Raw genomic sequence first — 17,998 nt, 5'->3', positions numbered from 1 at the left:
CTCACTAGGAGCCTTCTATCTTTAGTGTATTGTAGAGAGGATGGAAGTGCTAATGCTGGAAAATTTAGGCACATGTTTTGCTTTCAATTTTAGCTCTCTCTCCCAACACTGCTGAATATTTATCCATTTCTTTCTTTATAGCTTAAAATTACAGCAATTTTTTAGCAATTATTGAATTGTATTTCCCTTTTTGCTCAGAAATGTTTTGCCATTTAATCTGTTCTATTGTACAAAAAGGTCTTAGAATGCCAAGTATAAGGTGGAACTCAAAATATAATGTGTAATAAATCTGAAAGTGCGTAAGAAGTCATAGGATTTCACCAGAAATGCAGTGGTATACAGTGGGAGGCTCATCTTCTCAGCTGCTTCTCACATTGTATTTTCTGTTTTTGTTAAAGAAGAAAAAAATTCTTTTCAAAAAATGTGCTTTCAAAAGTGTCCCTTGTTGGTTGTACTCACAGGGAACCAAAAGATGCACCCTTCTGCAAGTGTCCTTTATTTGGTTTTCTGATGGTGGCAACACCTCAGAATTCCAGTGGATTCAGAACTGTGCTTTAGTCTCCATTTTCTAGCGTGTCAAAAAGATGGGTGGAAGTGCTGGATCAGAATGAAACTCTTCAACTTCTGTTTTATTACAGTAAACAGTGCTAGGGAGAGGTCATAATCTGCTTATATAGAATCATAGAATAGTTTGTGTTGGAAGGGACATTTAAAGGTCATCTAGTCCACCCCCCCCACAATTAGCAGAGACATCTTCAACTAGATCAGGTAGTCCTCAATTCAGTGAGCAGAATGGATGCAATATTGTTCTGAGTGTTTTTCTTCCATGGGATATTTTTCCTCACTGTGCTAAGTGCCTGCAGGTAAAAGAAGGTGACAGCATTGCAGGGAATGCCAGTGAGATTAAAAGGCCACCACATTCCTGCTGTCATGAGGATGGTACTTTGTCACCATATTTGCTATCATGAGTAAAGTGCTTCCTTGTTCTGTCCCTATTCACTTATTCAACCCATTGAACAAACCAGTGTGAGAGGCTGCACATCATTATTCAAGGCACACCACGTGAGGAATCTGGAAGGGGGGCTTGATTTTAAATGGGATTGAACTTGCTGAGTATCTAGTTCTCATAGAGCCCCTTTTGTCAAGGGGTCTCAAAGGATTTCACAAAATTAACCACATTTAGCTGGTGATAAATGTCTGGTGAAAGAAAAGTGAACAATTAGCCATCGGCAGAGCCAAGAATAGGTCCTGCTCTTGCTTTTTCCACTGGGCAGCACTGCCTCTCACAAACACCCTATGCACTGTGTCTTGTCTTGCTGGGAGCTGTGGGAAGGAGCCTGTTGTACCAAGGAGTGGGGCAGCAGGTGCTTTCCCAGGACTGTTGGCTGTGTGCCTGTGCCAGCCCCTCACCCTGCTGGACTCTGCAGGTCTCCCAAAACTTCCCCACAGGCTTCCTGCATACCCCAGCCACCATCTCTGAGTTCCACATTATTAGCAGGATTGTGTTCAGGGCTGTGGGAGGCAGCATTTCTTTTCCAAGAGGGGGTGATGGATTTGCAGTGGGGGACCCATGGCAGTTGGTGCTTGGCAAGTACTGTGTGAGGCCCTGGGCTCAGGGAAGCTATTAATAGTCTCTGTTGAGAAGCTTATATTGCCTCAATAACATGGATCATTAATTTTGCTTTTTAATCGTTAAGAAAATACCTTTGTTTGATGGAATCTTTGGGACAAAGTCAGAAGTAAGAAACTTTTCTACTCTTCTTACTCATGTAGCATTAGCTATTAAATAAGTCACTAAGCTTTTAACTAACCTCTTTTTCATAGATTAAAGTGATGGAATGATTCTATTTGTATGTATGTAAATTAGTATGCTGCTAAATCATTATTTTGAGTTGTCTTGATTTCTGAGCACCCTGTGTTTGTAGATGAGAAACCTGGAGCAATAAAACATGTAATGCAAGCAAATAAAAGGAAGTGTTATAGGGGTTTACCCAAGGAATTTATCCTGTCTAAATACCAGTTCCTAATGAAATTATGAGGAAATAAATGAAATTTATTTCTGCTGCTAATGTGCATTATTGTCTCCTTTTAAAAATGTTCACTACAGTATTAAGATGTCTTCTCCTGAAATTCCCTCTTTCTCTCTAAGGTCAATATACAGTCTGTAGTTCTCTGCTCGGTGCTGCTTTCACTTTGTTTCCTCTCTTAAAAATCAAACAGTGAAATAAACAGCTTCTAGGGCAAACTGTGATTCAGAAAGGATATAAGCAATGCAACATGCATAAAAAAATTCAGTGGCCTATGGATGGGTTAAAAATAGGCTGTTTTCCTACCACCACCCCATGCAATGAAGGACATAAATAAGCATTGGTGGATAACCTACATCCTTGGTCTTAGATGCAGGTGCTTGTACAAGAGTCACCAACAATAGCAGGATTTATAGCTCTTCCCAAGGGTCTGCAGCAGCAACTGTGGTGCTGGAGCCCAGGCAGATGAACCAGAGCACCAAAGGCTTGTGCCACAGTCTCCCCAAGCTGACTACTGCCAACAGGGCTCTGTGGAAAAAAAATGACTGTGCTTACTTTTGTGTCTGTTGCAAATGATAATTACTGCATCCAAAGATGCACAAATAGCAGCTCCCTGTTCCCAGGGTCAGATGTCACTCTGAGCAGGTATGCCTCTCTGGACACCCTCACTGCTCCCCAACACAGTACAAGTACCTTTTTCATGCCCTTGTTCCCTATTAGGCTGACAAGACCTGCTCTACCACTGTCTGCTTCTCACCTGGATCCCATCCTGTTCCACTTACAGAGGTCTTCCTTGTGCCAGAGTAAAAAATGTCTTTCTTGTGTCTTGAGCGCTGCACAGCTTTCTGGAAAAAAAAATCCTGCGTTTGGGTAACTGAGGTTACTAATGCAGAAAATCGATTCCAGTTGGTTATGTTCAGAGCCTTTTCATGTTATGTTCATTAAAATCTCACAGTGGTGGATTTTTTCAGTAAAATATTTAAGAGGCTTTTTATATCAACAAATCATAGAATGCTTTTTTATATCAATATTAATATTATTAAGTATTTTTTTCTATCAACATAACTCCTGAAGGCTTTTTTAACCATACAAGACCCTTATCAATACAGTTTCTAAATTTTTTATGAGCCATAGAAAATTAATAAACAAAGTACAAGCAAGCAGTGCATTGCAAAGTATGAATTACAAAAACTGTTGCTGTCTTAGTAACCTGAAACTCTGAAAAACACCAGTAATGTTGTGGTGAACCTCAAGCACAGCCCTAGAGAATGCAAAATGTAATATTATAGATGAAAAATGTCTGAACAGGAACACAACTGTTACAGGACAGGCATAATTTTCTTTAGCCTTTACTAAAGGCTCATGCTTTTCTCACTGTGTAAAACATCAAGAAGCACAATGATGAGTAAAATCCATTCATATGGTTCATGATTCCTCGCAACCTCATAAATTGGACTTTATATTGCTATTTTATCATAAGTAAGTAAGTAAGTATGGCCAGTCTTCGCGAATGAAGATTTGGGAAAGGTCTTTTACCTTTCCAGCCTGCGCAATGGATTTTTTAGGTGAGACACAGCATGCGCTGAACTGAGCCCACCCTTTAATCATAAGGTTCATCTACCGGGGCCAAGCGAGCTTGGACAATGGCAGTGAGGTCCTCAGGACGTAGGTTTGTTTAGAGTGACCTTCTCTTAGATGGATGCCCTTACAGGGCTTGACGAGCTCCATCTGCCCGGGGGAATTCCCTGACCGGGGATCGAACCCGGGCCTCGGCGGTGAGAGCGCCGCATCCTAACCACTAGACCACCAGGGGGCCCCTATTTTGTCATATTTACTATAGAATATGCTCCATTGCTGACAGCAGTGCAAATGCAATTACAATACCTCTACATCTCCCATTGGCTGTTCTGCTGCTGCTCTTAATTAGGCTCTTTCCCAGTGGAGTCTGGTAATATACAGTTTTTGAAGTGGTAAATGAAATCATAGACTCACAGAATAGTTTAAATCAGAAGTGGATCAACTAGTTCAGCCTCCACTCAACATGGATCCAACTGAATCAGGTTGCCCTGGGCCTTGTCCAGTCAAGTTTTCCATTTCTACAGGAAGGATTTTTTTCCTGTCTAATTAGGACTTCCATTGAGTCCATTGCCTCTTGTCTCATCACCATCTGCCCCTGAGATGATTCAGGCTCTGTTTCCTCTGTTGAACCTCTTAAGGCTGAACAAACCCAGATCTCTGCCTCCCCTTGCATGTGCTGAGCTCCAGTCCCTGTCACCAGACTTACATCAGACAGGCAGTGTGCAGTGAGCTTGATAATGCTATGAAGGAGGGATGTTAAACACTCCTGCGTAGCAGTGAGAATGGGAGGAAATATGGAGAAGAACTTACCATTTCCAGGTGTCATAAAAATAGGAAGAAACTTTGGAGTTGCTATGTCCAGACTGGGGCAGGTGCTGTGGCATTTGAGTGAAGTAACTTCTACACTGCTCTGCAAGGATACCACTTATATCAACCCCAGCTAATGACTACATAATTTGTAAAAAGGATAACAGAAGAGCTGTTTAAGGAGAATGTGGAGTCCTCTTTGAGGCATGAGAGGGTGGCTTAGAAAAGTGGGGAGTTCTTGAGAGAAGGATGGGGGTTCATAGGGCAGGACTGAATGGGTGCACACCAAATCTTGAGAGCTTTAAGGAGTATGTGCCCTGATCCACCAGTTCTAGTAAAGCCTGAGAGGCTTGTGTACACTCCTGGGATGACTAAAATGAACCTGGCTGCCCCAGGTGGGTAATATGAATGGACAGGAATGTGCAATGGACAGTATGAACAGCCAACATATGCTGCTGGATGACATAATCCAAAGCTGCCTTTGGCCTCCAAACTTTCCCTGCTCAAACATGACACCAAAAGGATTGCCAGCAGCAGAATTAGAGCCACACAAGAGGGGAAATGTCTCCCTGTCAAACTCAGTTCTCCTTGAAACCAACTACTGGGCTGCAACAGTGGTGCTCAAGATCCGAATCACCTCAAAGAGGAAAGATTTCTCCCACGGCCTCAGGTGAGCTGCAGGTCCAGACAGAGCCTTCAACTCCCTTTCAGTGCTCTTTGCATCCCTCCTCTCCCTGCTCATCCTCCCTGCCAGGTTGTTTCAAGCAGCATGTCAAAACCTTATGTTTTTTTTTCAAGGTAGCTGTAGATAAACATGCTGGATAGATAAACAACAACTCCATTTGCAGCTGGTGCAGAAGACAAGATGTCATCTTAATTCAAAGTGGGTGCTGCTCAGTGGCCTCTGGCCTTCTGTATAATACAGGACATTTATACTAAAAGCAAACTCTGCTGTCCCTGTGCAGCTGTCCTGTAAGAAGTATCCTCGGTCAATCCCAGGATAAGAGATGGGTGATGACACCATGAATATTCATGTTGTTGGTTAGACTGACAATCATACTCCCTTCTTATTTTTCTTTTAATTTTTAAAAAATATTTTATTTTTTTACTTTTTATTTCTTATTTAGGGATTGGTTGAATACACATGATAATTCCATTGTCCAAAATATTTTTGGGACAAGCTATGTGACCACTGCACTCCAAGGGGCAAGACCACTGTTGGAGTCAGTGACCTCTTCAATTGACTTGCTTTCATTGCCTGTCAGTGCATGTAAGTGGCAGTGCAGGCTCTCTGTACCTGGTATCTTCACAGTTTCACCAGAAGAATTGCTCTTTTTATGTGGCCCAAGAATAGTTGTTTCAATTAGAGCATGCTGGTGGGCTTTGAGGTGTAAAAACTGACCATCAAAATGGAAGGATTATTTCCCTTTTGTTCACCTGTGTGGGCTTCAGCACATTTGAATCCTTAAGGGGCACATTTTGATTGCTGTCTATTTGAAATGGGAAATTTGCAGGCTTGCACTTCATGACCCAGTTGTGCATTTGTTCTTTCACAACCTGCAGAACTACAGCTGCTGTATGCCTGTGTGAAGCATGTTCTTTCTGCACGGGGCATGTCTCTTAGCAGCTGGCTTGTGGGTGTGTGTACATTAAAAAAAAGCCCAAAACACTTAAATATGAAAAGAAAAGCAGATTGATCTTGTCAAAGAAAAAAAATTAGCAATTTTTCTTTCTCACTCTCCTCTAACTGTAACAGGTGTATACAGGTGAGAAAGATCCATTCTTGCAATCGCAGCAGGATGTTGGGATAGCACCCATAGATATAGCTCCATGCTTTCCCTGGAAGAGCCTGTATGCACTCCAAAGCATTGTGTCTAACAGCTTGTGAAAAATCAATTGTGAAATCTCTGCCATGGCATCGATGCCAGTGAAAAAGACAGTCCCCGTTTTACAGCACAGAGTGGATTACCTGGCCACTGAGATGTAGGTGGATTGCTGCCTCTTTGAGTTCATCTCAGCAATCATTAGATACAAGGAAATCTGTGCAGTAGTTTGTATGGATCTTCCTGTAACATTTACATTGTTTTATTTTTCAGACAGTTTCTAATCTCCCCCAATTAAACCAGCACTTTTACTGTGGTACATGTACTGCTTAAGAGATGAGGTTTTTCCCTATTCGAATGATGTAACTTCATTTTGGCTTCAGATTTTTAAACAAGTGTAATACATTGTGACAAAGTGCAGTGTTCACTCAAAATCTGGATACTTTTGTACATTTCTTAACTCATTATGATAGTTATTAGCAATTTACTTTGTTTCTGAGATTTTTACAGGCCATTTGCATTACTGACATTTCTTCCTTTCATTCAAATGAAGAATTTTTGCATCTTTATTCCCAGCTAGGGTTACAGGTGTATTAAAGGTTTTTGTAAATATTGGGATGACTTTGGCTCATGGTGAGCTCCCAAAGTTGCCATGTGTTCTGGTGGTTGCTGTGTCCTGCAGACCCTTCCCAGGGTCCCATTACAGTGTCTGCCTCCCTTCTGTCAGCAGTGGGGCATCTCCAGCTGGCAGCTGTGTGGGACTGTGCCAAATCCTGCTGGGATTTTGTGCAGACTTAGACACTTGAATTTGCTCTGTTTGTCCTCTTAGATCTAAGTGTGAAGACAGCACTTTAAATGCGGAAAGGTCACTGCTATTTGCAATTCCCTCTGAAACTAATTATTATTGCTGTTTTCATAGAATCATAGAATTGTTCAAGTTGGAAAAGACTTTTAAGATCACCAAGTCCAACTGTTAACCCAGCACTGCCAAATCCACCGCTAAACCACCTCCCTCAGTGCCACATCTACACATCTTTTAAATACCTCTAGGGATGGTGACTACCACTTCCCTGGGCAGCCGGTTCCAGTGCCTGATCACCCTTTTGGTGAAGAAATTTTTCCTACTATCCAATCTAAACCTCCCCTGATGCAACTTGAGGCCATTTCCTCTTGTCCTGTTGCTTATTACTTGGGAGAAGAGACTGATCCCCACCTGGCTACAACCTCCTTTCAGGTAGTTGTAGAGAATGATAAGGTCTCCGCTGAGCTTTTTCTCTCCAGGCTAAACAACCCCAGTTCCCTCAGCTGCTCCTCGTCAGGCTTGTGCTCTAGACCTTTCCCTAGCTCCATTGCTCTTCTCTGGATGTGCTTTGTGAGAACACTGTGGGAAGTAGTGTCAAAAGCTTTACTAAAGTCCAGGCAGAGAAAATCCCCAGCCCTTCCCTCATTCAGTCAAGCAGGTCGATTTGTCTTAGAATGAGATGAGGCTGGTCAAGCAGGATCTGCCTTTCACAAACCCATGCTGGCTGGGCCTGATCCCTTGGTTGTGCTCTACATATTGCATGATGGCATTCAAAGCATACATAAGTATGCTTCATGACTTTCCCCAGCCCCAAGGTCAGGTTGACAGGCCTGTAGTTCCCCAGATCCTCATTCCAACCCTTCTTGTAGATGGATGTCACATTTGCTAACCTCCAGTCCACTGGGACATCCCCAGTTAGGCAGGACTGCTGGCAAAGGATGGAAAGTGTCTTGATGAACTCTTCTGGCAGGTGCCTCAGTACTCTTGGGCAGATCTTGTCTTCTGTGCTCTGGTAGGACCTCATTGCAACGTTCTTCCTTTCTTAAGATTGGATAAAACCATAAAACATATATATAATAGTTTTTTTGTACCAACCAAAGCCCCGAGCCTGTGTTTTAAGCCATTTGGCTGGAGTGCGGGCACCTCTTGTCCACAGGTATTGAAGATTTCTTTCAGGAATAGTGCTTAGCAAACAGTTGGGTCTCTGAGCCTCTACTGCTAAGTAGCTCAAGACAGATCCAGTACTGTCCTGTGAAAAGGTACAGAAAGTGGATGAATCATGACAGAAATAAAGACAATAAATTCCTTGAAAAACTCATGAGGACTCTCCTTTTCCAGGAAACACAGTGAGGTCGCTTTGTCTTCATTGTGCTGTTTCAACTGCTGTATATCTGTGGTAAAATCTAGACTAAGCTATTAAACTCATCAGTAAAAATTAATAGCAAGGAAACACATTACCAATCCAAGAAGTCCAGAAAATGATGGCTCCCTTTTCAAACACTAGGCACATGCACATTTCCTGGAACATGTGCTCCAGGCATACAAAGTGGACGGGGGCAAAATTTACCCTAGAGACACTGATGTCCTGAAACAGGAGACTAACATGGGATCTGTGAACTGTCCCGTGATGGAGCATCTTTCCTCACTGGCATGTGGCTGTGATTCTGTGATCAGCCTCCCCAAGGAAGAACTACTTTGCGAATTGCTCTCTTAATGTCAGCTGGGACTTTTACTTTCCCCTTGCCTGGTGTTTAGTAAAAGCTATGTAGAACATGTGCAGAGCTGTTGGATGACTACATATTTCTTAGTTTAAACCTGTTCCTTATTTTTTAAAGTGTCCCTGAGGGTGATTACTTCTTCCTTTTTTTGTGAGTCATCACTTCATCTTTTGTGTAAGTAAAAGGTGGGCTAACTCGACTTTTCCACAGCCCTGATAATGTATTGATTAAATCTTATTTTCAGAGTAGAGAGACCCAGGGTCATAACAAAAACTAAAGAAAAATCTCAAAAATTCTTTTTTCTCCTTGAGCTGTCCTTAGACTTCATTAAATTCCACATTTGCAGGAAGAGTCACAAACATAGTTTTGTCTTTCTGGTTTGACTATTAAATATACATGAATGCTATAACATGAATAAGGAAATTGCACTCAGAACAAAATTACTTATGGGGGTGTTTTCTTGTAGCCAGTGAATACTTGCCACACGGGAGCACTATACATTTTCTTGCAAGATGGATTTGAGGTACAGAAGAAGTAAAATAACTTTTTAGCTTTTTCTGGATTTGCCTGATTGTTCCCAGGTAGACCCCTCTCCAGTGCTCTGTGGAAATTTTCATGCAAATTTAGCATCTTTGAAAAAGAAGGATAATGAACTGTTATGAGATGTTTTGTACGGACAAAGTGAGCACATTTAGCACTAAAGCTATTGCAGAGGGAAAGCTTTTGAGCCCCATGGTAGAAATACACACAGGAATTTTCCCTTGGACCTTACCATACTGGCCAGGACTGAATACAGTCCTGGGGACTGGCAAGGGGAAAACACTCACAAACAAACTGAATATGAGGGACTCACTAAGACTTTACTGGAAATCTGTAGTGTGAAGATTGAATAGCCTGGTCAGACAAAGATGAAGATCTGAGAATGTTTGAGAGAAATAGTGCAAGCAGTTCCCCTGGAGGAAATTCTGAGTTATGTTTGCTGAAGGCTGTTTCATCTTCCCAGCAATCCTGTTTAAAATAAAGTTGTACATACTTGATCTCAAACATTGTGATTTACAGCTATGCACAAAGAGTGCACCCTAAATTTCTCTGGCTGTATATGGGTATATGTCCTACTGCCTGTGAAACACAAAATGATACATTGGGATGAATGTTCAGGGAGCTAAAATCTGAAAAGAAATTACAGCTAGTATTATCTGAGTACTCTAATTTCATTAGCTAATGAAGATCCTTCACATATATCACCAGAGAATAAATAAAAGCAGTGTGGGTCACAATATTTGGGTCTTATTCACTCTACATGCAGCAGGATATAGCTGTCAAAATGATCATCATCTAACTTTGTGCCCAAGTATTTTTCTTGTATGCTTGATTCTTTGAATTATATTCTCGCATGGTCTGCAACTGGGATAAAGACTCCAGTGATTAAATCCCATCAATAAGGAAAGATCCCTCCTTGCATCTAAAAACATGCTTTGCAATTTATAATATAAAAGATAATATGATTTTGCAATAATCAGTAAAGATAAGAGGACTGTCAGATGAAAGACAGCTTGTAAACACTACCCTGGACTTCAGGAGAGAAGACAATGGTGTCTTCAAGGATCTCTTTGGTAGAGTGCCATGGGATAGAGCCCTGAAAGAAAAACAGGACCAAGAGAGCTGGATGATATTCAAGGATTGTTTCCTCCAGGCTCAAGAGCAATGCGTCCCTATAAAGAGAAAATCAAGGAAGAACGCCAGGAGGCCTGCATGGATGAACAAGTAGCTCCTTGACAAATTTAAACAAAAACAGGTAGCTTACAGAGGGTGAAAGCAGGGAAAGGTAGCCTGGGAGGAATACAGAGAAACTGTCTGAACAGCCAGGGATGTGGTTAGGAAAGCTAAAGCAGTGGTAGAAGTAAATCTGGCCGAGGACAAGAGTATCTACAACAGTGATAAAAGAAAGATTAGGGAAAATGTGGGTCCTTTTCAGGAAGTATATGGGAGACCTAGTTACCCAGGACATGGAAAAGGTTGAGGCACTCACGACTTTATTGCCTCAGTCTTCACCAGCAAGTGCTCCTGACACAACGCCTGAGTTGCAGAAGGTGATAGCAGGGATTGTGAGAATGAAGAACTGCTCACTGTAGGTGAAGACTGGGTTTGAGAACATCTAAGGAATTTGAAGGTGCGCAAGTCCATGGGACCTGATGAGGTACATCCATGAGTCCTGAGAGAACTGGCCAAGAAAGTGGTTAGCCACTATCCATCAGATTTGAGAAGTCATGGCAATCTGGTGAAGTTCCCACTGACTGGAAAAGGTGAAACATAACCCCTATTTTGAAAAAGGGAAATAAGAAAGGGAACTACAAGCCAGTCAGTCTCACCTCAGTGCCTGGCAAGATCATGGAGCAGATCCTCCTGGAAACTATGCTAAGGTACATGGAAAATAAACAGGTGATTGGTGACAGCCAACGTGGCGTCACTAAAGGCAAATCATACCTGACAAATTTGATGACCTTCTAAGGTGGGATTACCACAGTGGTGGATGAATGAAGGGCAACAAGACATCATCTATCTGGACTTGTGCCAAGCATTTAACACTGTCCTGCATGGCATCCTTGTCGGTAAACTAAAAGGACATGGATTTCATGGACAGATCACTCAGTGGATATAAAATTGGCTGGATGGTCACACTCAAAGACTTGTGGTCAACAGTTAACTGTCCAAGTGGAGAGCAGTGAGTGGCATCATCAGGGGTAGATACTGGGACCCACACTGTTTAACGTCTTTGTCAGTGACACGGACAGTGGAATCGAGTGCGCCCTCAGCAAGTTTGACAATGACACCAAGCCGTGTGGTGCAGTTGACACACTGGAGGGAAGGGATGCCATCCAGAGGGGCCTTGATAGGCTTGAGAGGTTGTAAGATGGTTGTTTAGAAAATAAGGAAACTTGGTAAAAGTTTCCTTGGTAAAAATAAAGCATTTCACAAAGCATTGACTTAGCACATGCTAACCTATACAACTTAGCAAAATCCAACCCATCCAGCTTTAAGTTACCCAAAATATTAAGAAAGGAGATTAGGAGAAGAAGAAGTAAAGAAAGAGACAGAAAACAGAGAATTATAACTACCACCCAGAATCTAGAGCAAGTCTGGCTTCTATATGTCCAGAAGGTAGGGATCGAACATATGGAGAGCACATGTTGTTTCTTTTGTTTGCTCTGCCCCCTCTGTGGCCACACCCCAACACCCCCAGGCAGGACCTCCAGCATGCCAGGCGATCTGAGGCTGGGACAGGGCTCCAGGGTGTGGTGTGGGCTGTGCTCCTGGGCTGCCTTTAACTGACAGCTGCTCCAGGGCTACCCAAGGAGACTCCAAAGGGCTGGGGAATAACAGGACATCACCTCACCTTTCTGAAATTTGACGTGCCCCTTCCCCTCCCACACACACACTTGAGTTGGTCTGAGCCAACAATCCAGTGTTTCACAGAGCTGGGCCTGCGCAAACCCGTGAAGTTCAACAAAGCCAAGTACAAGATCCTGCACCTGGGTCAGTGCAGTCCTAAGCACAAGTACAGGCTGGGTGGAGAATGGATCAAGGTTAGCCTCAAGAAGACTTGGACGTGTTTGTATATGAAAAGCTGATCATGACTCGGCAATGTGTGCTTGCAGCCCAGAAAGCCAACTGTATTCTGGGCTGCATCAAAAGCAGGTTGATGGAGGTGATTTTCCCCCTCTTCTCTGCTCTGGTGAGACCCTACCTGGAGTGCTGTGTGCAGATCTGGGGCCTCCAACAAAAGAAGGATGGGGAACAAGACTAGAGAAGGGCCACTAAGTGGATCACAGGGCTGGAGCATCTCTTCTACGAAGACAGGCTGAAAGAGTTAGCATTGCTCAGCCCAGAGAAGAGAAGGCTTCAGGGAGACCTTATAGCAGCCTTCCAGGAGGCTGGAGAGGGACTTTCACATGGGCATGTAGTGATAGGACATACGGTGTTAGGCTGAAGGAAAGTAGGTTTAGATTGGATATTAAGAAGAAATTCTTTACTATAAGGATGGTGAGATATTGGAACAGGTTGCACTGAGATGCTGAGTACTCCCTGTCCCCAGAGGTGTTCAAGACTAGGCTGGATGGAGCTCTGACTAACCTGCTCTAGTAGAAAGTTCCCTGCCCATGGTAGGGGGCTTGGAACTAGATGATCTTAAGGGTCCCTTCCAACCCAAATTATTCCTTGATTCTATAAATGCAGATTATAAAAATAATTTTACTTTTAAAAATGAAACTCTTGAAATATTTTTGGGTTTATGTTTTGATTTTGCTGCTAGAAACATCATGACTGGTGCAGAAGCAAGAAAAAATTGTAGAATGTTGTAGAACACCAGATATCTCTGGATATCTGTATGTCTTCAAATAGTTGGTCATGACAGAAAATTTAAAAAAGTAAAATTAAAAAGTACTGTTTTCTAAGATTCATCCACAGCTAAAATAATACAGTGGAAACTGGAGTTACTGCCGAAATAGATTTTTTTTTTTTTTCCAACTGAGAAAGGAATTAGAGGGTTCAGTGAAAAATGCATACTTCCTTTTGTGGTCAATGATTCCTCAAACAATTGAATGTCAAAATGCTTTTCATAGCTTCTTGCTAAGTAGTTGAAAGGGAAATCATCCATTGTATGACTACTTTAAAGACAACAATGAAGCTGGAGAAAAAGAATTAGTATTTACTTCCACCCAATTGCTTTTCTCTCGTCATGAAAACTTCCTGTAGGCAACTCATCATTTGACCTTGAAAGCTTTGCATCATAGAATAATAGAATCAAAGAACAGACTATCCTGAGTTGGAAGGGAACTTTAAAGGTCTTCTAGTCCAAACCCCTGTAATGAGCATCAAAATTTTTAATTGCTTTTCCTTGTCTACCAAAGGAGTTTTAGAATTACCAGTAGTTCTATTTTATTTTTTTAACATGAATACATAGAAACGTTGAAGCATGTCACCTCTACGCAGTCATTCAAAGGACCTGAAATTGCTTTTCACTATGGAATAAAATAAATTAAGCAAAAACTTGCTGGTTGACATTTAAAAAAAAAATAAAATTATGTAACAGAGGTAAGGATAAAAAGAATTAAGTACCTAAATACTATTTAAATTTATTTCACACTCTATTCCAAATGTTTAGGATGCATCCTTAAAATGAGAAGCAACAAATCTCACATACCTCCAAGTTTATGACTTAATCTGTTAAGCAAAGAATAATTTTTTATTGTGAATTAATAATAGGAAGCTAAAGGTGTATGGGAAGGTTCAATCATTTTTTGGGGAGAAAGAAGAACAAAAAAAGGGAAAAAAAGCGCCAATTCTGTAGGAAATCAGAGCAGGCAGAGAAAGAGGTTTGTATGGTGTGTTGAGGTTGAGGGGAATGTACAAGCATGTGTTGCAAGACTCATCTTAGAAAAAGGTGCAATGTTTGATATTTGAGAATAGCTATCTCAGTATCAATAACCTCACCAAGACTGTGACAATTCTATAACTTTCATTCTTAAATACAACAGCAGAAAAATTAGTTTTCTTGTGTAAACAGAAGCTCATAGATTGCAGAAATCTGCTACATATTGTTTCTAAGGCCAATATTTCTATTGCACAATTTCATTTTTATGTATAAATACTGTTATTAAACGATTTAAGAAAAAAGAGATATTGAAATAAACAATATGTTAAAATTGATGTTAAGCACAATTTTAAACAATGTTCATCCCAACTGAACCCTTTGCATTGTGATTTCTGTACCTTTTCTCCACAGACACTACCTTTTTAGTGGGTGTCCCTGATAAAAAGAGCCGAAGAGAGTTAGATCTGAAGGCAGGGCATCCTTATGTACTATCTACACAGATAAAACCCCAGTTTCATGTCATCTAACTTAAAAGACTTACCTGAGATATCTAGTCAGGCTCAGCCTCGGTCGATAGAGAAAGCACATCCTAGAGAGAGCTGAAGAGAAATGCCATGTACCATAGCTCATGCTTTTCTGTAAATGGATGGAACATGAACTTATATGTATATTAAGAAGTTAATACACTACTATCTATGAAACAAAGTTTGATTTATATATATTAATCTATTAAAAATAATATAAATATAATAATGGCCAGTCTTCGCGAACGAAGATTTGGGGAAAGGTCTTTTTACCTTTCCAGCCTGCGCAATGGATTTTTTAGGTGAGACACAGCCTGCGCTGAACTGACCCCACCCTTTAATCATAAGGTTCATCTGCCGGGGCCAAGCAATCTTGGACAATGGCAGTGAGGTCCTCAGGATGTAGGTTTGTTTAGAGTGACCTTCTCATAGATGGATGGCCTTACAGGGCTAACGGGCTCCATCTGCCCGGGGGACTGGCTGGGATTCGAACCTGGGTCGCAGAGGTGAGAGTCCTGCATGCTAACCACTAGGCCACCAGGGGTCCCCTCTATTAAAAATATAACCATATATACCATACATGTATAACCACTATAACCATTGATATAACCAGCAGTTTTCCAGTTTAGTGCCAGGTAAAAAGTCCATCCAAACAGTGTAGTAGAAGATGCCCTCACGAGGAGGTCTAAGTTGAAGAGTGGCTTAGGCCAAGAATAAAAGACACATGTTTAGGCAGTCTCTCATCGACCTGGCCTCTAGATATGCAACCAGTGTTCAGGGGTGGGCATCCTCTTAAAAACATTCTGGTCTTGCATTCATGTGGACAAAACATCTGAGGAATAGCTGTTGCCATAGGATAAATGTCTGCTCTTTATCAGAATGTGCACACCTGTTTGTTCATGTCTTTACAGTAAATCAGTTTGGCATGATATTAAAAATTGAAAGGCAAAAAGTTAAGAAGCAAACAGAAACAGAGAACCTTAACTAAACCAGCTTTACTAGCAAACCTGAAGCACACAACAAAACAAATATACATCAAGCTGTGTCTCAGCAACAAAAGGAAATGAAGCTAAACAGCCTGTGCAGTTTTGCCAATGACTGCTTTCATGGCTGGCAGCAGCACAAGACCATACAAGACATGTGAGAGAGCATCAATTAGGAATAAAAGAATCCTAGTCTCAGAACCATGCATTTTACGTAAGGGAAAACAATTAAGATGTGTCTAAATGTTCTGCACTTGAAAGTAATATATTTCTAGAAATATATATTTTGTAGCACTTGATCTTGAGGCATCACGAGCTGTTACATTCATATAATTTCCTTACCCTACTGGAAGGGATGCTGACATTGCAACAGATTCAGAGAGAAGAGCTGGCCAACTTTTCAGAAAAAAATACTCTCTCCCACACAATACAGCTGAAAGCAGCAGTTACACAGGACTAGGAGGGGAACAAAGAGCTGCCAGAACCTAAGACCTGACAGGTTGGACAGAAACCAAGGTCAGTGTAGTGCAGTTCCATGCTGTGATCTAGTACCAGATGCCTCAGAGGACAGCACCAGAAAATAGCACATTACAAGTATGGAATAATTTCCACTCAGAAATATCTCTTTGATTGGTGCTGGAAACTGCAGATCTATGTAGTTAGGAATTCCCTTAAATCCCCTTAACCACAGAAACAGGGCTTCCAAATCATCTTGCCATTAGTTCGTGATAATGCCAGGTATTGTCTGTCTAAATCCCACGAGTCTTCTTCAAATTATTGCAAGTTCCTGGCCACATATTCTAAGCTTTCATGTTGTGGCACAAGAAGAATCTTACTGAAGCATCTATGGAGGATTCAAGACACCAAGCTTTTTTTTCAAAGAACAAAATATAACACTCTCATAAGGAAACTAAGCTTGAAACAGCATGCATCAAGAAGGAAAGTAGTATTTTCAAGGAGAAATTGTATACTATCTGGGTAGCAGATACAGACAATTTATAGGTGGCCAATGAAGAGTCTACAGTTGTTCAATGTCTTTTTTTTTGTATAGATATTCTTAAAATCTCTTACTAAGTTTAGAATATTTGTTTAGATTTTGTCTTCCATGATTTGTGCAGCACTATGCATCATGGTATGATGACATTTAGGGGAAGCAGTTTATTTTTCTCATATATTTAGTTCTGTTTTGAAGGCACTTACAAAGATGCTGATTTTGCTGGAACTTGTTCTACTGATGTTTGTGTTTTATATAGGCACATTCTATATTTACCTTTCTGTCGTTGCTGCAATCTTTGGGACATTCATAGTACTATAAAGCAGAAAATTTTTTTCTAACTTCTGGAATTTTTGGATGTGTGTATGTACATGAAGAAACAAACATATAATAAATGTAGGATATGAATTGCATACGTACATTGCATGATGCATATATATAATGTGCATAATATTTCCAAGAGAAAGTGTACTGGACATTTTATTAGACTGGATTACAGACATCAGTTAAACAATGGTTTTCAGCACTTTTTAATTTCATTTAGCCTTTATTTATCTTCAGGCCACATGATTGACAAGCTTTGCATTAAAGGCTGCATCCTGCCAGCAAGAGAAACCATTCAGCATGCTCTGAATTTGGTGGGAATTTAGGATCTGAAGCACCTTGCAAGAATCAGCCATAGTCATCACCTACTGGCATCCCATGCCACAAACCCACAAACCAGAAGAGACCCTGTGGCTCTGCGTAAACTGATGTGAAAATCTAGAACATTTTTGGTGATGGCTCAGTAGAGATCTGTGCTTGAGGGAAATCATAACTGAGTGGTCTCTAGTGCTACGTCTATATTGGCTTTGGTGGCTAGGATTGAGATGAGGCTTGAGTTCACGGACACAAGGGGATTGAGTTGTTTGCCTCTTTATTGCCCCTGTGGGAAGTTCAGGGAAGCCTGGAGAGCTGCTTGGGCTCAGACCATGCTATACATGCCATGCAAGTCAGCTCATAGGAAATTGCGCCTGGACCAACAGTACAATGTAGTTGTAACTTCACCTGTTTTGTGTTACACCACACCTACAAACTGTGGGGGTCATAGAAACAGAGAGTATCCTGAGTTGGAAGGGACCCACAAGGATCATCAAGCCCAATCCCTGGCTCTGCACAGGACAACCCCAAGAGTCATACCATGTGCCTGAGAGCATTTCCCAAACACTTCTTGATCTCTGTCACTCTTGGTGCTGTGACCACTTCCCTGGGAAGCCTGTTCCAGTGCCCAATTGCTCTCTGTGTGAAGAACCTTTTCCTTATATAAACCTAAACCTTCCCTGACACAACTTCATGCCATTCCCTTGGGTTCTCTTGCTGGTCACCAGAGAA

The 17,998-nt window shown here is 41.4% G+C and overlaps 1 long non-coding RNA gene and 1 other non-coding gene across 3 annotated transcripts; both read right to left on the bottom strand.

Annotated features, from left to right (window-relative positions):
- Positions 1-690: 690 nt before the first annotated feature.
- Positions 691-17,987, bottom strand: LOC113964972. 2 transcript variants are annotated; one of them, XR_003533371.1, is made up of 3 exons: positions 17,952-17,987; positions 2,785-2,872; positions 691-857 (listed from the first exon to the last, which is right to left on the bottom strand). It is a non-coding gene; the product is annotated as an uncharacterized LOC113964972 (long non-coding RNA). The 2 variants fall into 2 exon arrangements; XR_003533373.1 differs by lacking the exon at positions 17,952-17,987 and adding an exon at positions 7,928-8,096.
- TRNAE-CUC lies at positions 3,769-3,840 on the bottom strand. The gene has a single exon. It is a non-coding gene; the product is annotated as a tRNA-Glu (tRNA).
- Positions 17,988-17,998: the final 11 nt, after the last annotated feature.

The sequence above is a fragment of the Neopelma chrysocephalum genome, unplaced genomic scaffold, assembly GCF_003984885.1.
Source record: "Neopelma chrysocephalum unplaced genomic scaffold, ASM398488v2 Primary Assembly neopelma1_43, whole genome shotgun sequence".
Lineage (NCBI taxonomy): Eukaryota > Metazoa > Chordata > Aves > Passeriformes > Pipridae > Neopelma > Neopelma chrysocephalum.
This window is presented reverse-complemented; position numbering and strand designations above follow the sequence as displayed.